This window comes from Octopus bimaculoides, chromosome 14, assembly GCF_001194135.2.
Source record: "Octopus bimaculoides isolate UCB-OBI-ISO-001 chromosome 14, ASM119413v2, whole genome shotgun sequence".
NCBI classification, from domain to species: Eukaryota; Metazoa; Mollusca; class Cephalopoda; order Octopoda; family Octopodidae; genus Octopus; species Octopus bimaculoides.
In genome coordinates, this window is record NC_068994.1 from 5,872,797 (window position 1) to 5,875,616 (window position 2,820).

Genomic DNA, 2,820 nt, shown 5'->3' on the forward strand with positions numbered 1-2,820 from the left:
TATATATATACATATGTTTATACACACAACATATATGTAGAGAGATAACATCCAGGCATGCCTGTATAAAAGTATATATATATATATATATATACATATATATATATATATATATATATATGACACAAATGTATAAAAGAAATACAACAAATCCTTGTGTGGAATATAAAGGCAAAAAAAAAGAGTAGGGATAATTATCAATAGAACAGTAATTAATTGGTATTTGTTTATACATGGAACTAATGAATGAGTACTGGACATGTCAGTTATTGTCTATCCCTTAAGGATTTAGTCTTATTCTTAGTTACAGTCCCCAACTGGTCAATACAGATGTGTTTGGGTCAAGTGTGATGTATCAACTTATTAACAATTATTTGTTGATCTTAACTTAGCAATAAGTCTTCTTTAAGCCTGATGTATCTCCTTCCAATGTGTTATATCTTCTTAATATGTGATGTCTTATTAATGTGTCATGCTACAGTCTTGTGTATGTCAATGTGCATTGTGACATGTCCATTTAGAGTCGTGTGTTATTACCACCACCTTAGTGAAGGTGGAGGTATTGTTTTCAATTGTGTTTGTTTGTTTGTTTGTTTGTCTGTGGATAAGATATCTAAAGAATCACTGGATGGATTCGGGTGAAACTTTCAGGGATGTTTGGCCTCGTAACCGGCACAAACTGATTATATTTTAGGATCTATCCGGTACTGGACAAGGATTCTGAATTATTTTTCCGATTTTTTAAATTAATTTTTGAGAGCAGTTGGATTCATTTTTAGTGAGAGCAGTTGAGTTTATCTCAGATATTCTCATTTTAAAAATCCTCTCCAGGATTTACACCCTAGAGTGTGTTATCTCACCTAAGACAGTACTATGTGTTTCTTGCACTATCATCTTTAACAACGCAGTATCCCTATGCAAAATTTGTTTTTAAAATTTGGCAGTTGGGTGGGAGGTAGTTATCACACCATTGTTTAAACTGTATGTCTCCTACCCCCGTACATTTTATGTAAAACACATCCCCTAATATGTATCTCCTTTTAGTCTGGTATAGCTCTCTCTGATTACTAGTATCAACAGTGTAGGCAACCCTAACATTAACACTATATGTATAAAAACAGAAGGTGGATTCAGTTGAACAAGTACTACACCTTTCTATACACTCTTCTCTATGAATTACTACACACCTATAGGAATTACTACACACCTTGCTCTACAGACCACTCTACATCTTTCTGTGCTGTTTGAGAAAATGTTGATGATTTAGCAGTTTTACACAAGAAGTACCCTTTGGACAGTATGTCAGCTGTATACTCTGTTATGTACCCTCACAACAACCAGTCAGCTGTACAAAGCAAGTCATATGTACCCTGACATCTGATCCATAGCTGTACACGATGGTCTCACGTACCCTGATCACCAAGCTTCAGCTTTGATATTCATTCATTTACTTAGATATTTTCGCCTCTTGTGTTGAGCATTCCTCAGACACACACACCCTTCATGAAGTTCTCAGGAAAATTCAGCATGACACATAAAAGTGACAGGCCTGGCCCCTTTGAATTCCAGGCACAACTCATTTTTGCCAGGTCTTGGTGGTTGTGGTCAATATTGCAATAGGTGTTAGGGATGAGGACAGTAGTGGTAGTGGTGATAGTTGCAATGGACTTGTTGATGGTGATGATGATGATGGTGATTAAGAGGCAGAGAAGAAGTAAGTACATGACAGCTACAACAACAACAACTATGATGAAGACATGAACAACAATCACAGTGATGATGATGATGATGATGACGATGATGATGACAATGAGGAAAATGATGTTGATGATGATGATGATGATACTGACAATGATACTGATGGTGTTGGTGCTAACGATGATGACAACAGTGACGATGATGGTGCTGTCAATGATAATGATGAAGACGACAATGATGACGATGTCGAGGATAATGATGACAGCAACAACAATGATGACGATGGCAGCAATTAAAAACAATGAGGAGGATAATGATAACGATGATGATGACGATGACGATGATAATGATGATGATGACAGTGCTGGCGACAGCGATGACAACGATGGCAGCAACAATGAAGAGGATGACATTGATGATGCTGATGATGATGACAATGATCGCCATAGCAATGACAACAACAAAGATGATGACGGGATCTTAAATATAATGCTGTCTCAGCAGCTCTGGACATCACTTATGAACAAGTCTGCAATGATGCACTTTTTGCCACTGCCAGCTTCCTAGATTATCAAATACTATTTACTATCACAGCTCACCTAATAAACGTCCTCTGGTGGGGCCAGTAAGAGATTTTAGGTGGGGCTTGAAACCAGCTTTCTGTCAAACAGACAGAGTGTGGTGGCTACGTTGTCCTTTCTTACATGGTAGAAATGCAGTTGAAGTGCAGTGATGCACATATAACTGCAGAGTCACATCTCATATTATGATCTGTCGAAAATATATATATTTTTTTTTAAGCGAAATAGAAGAAAGCCACAAATCCACATATGTATGTGGACAAGTAATTAATTAATTAACTAATTGATATGTAGATGCACACACATACACACATGAATATATATATATATATATATATATATATATATATATATTCACATATACATATGTGTGTGTGTGTGTGTGCATGTGCATGTAGTGTGTATTTGTGTGTATGTCTTCATGTGCGTGCTTATGTGAAGATCAGACCTAATATTATGTATATAAATGTGTATGCCTGAATGTATGTGTATGTGCGTGTGTATATACATACATATATATATATATATATATATATATATA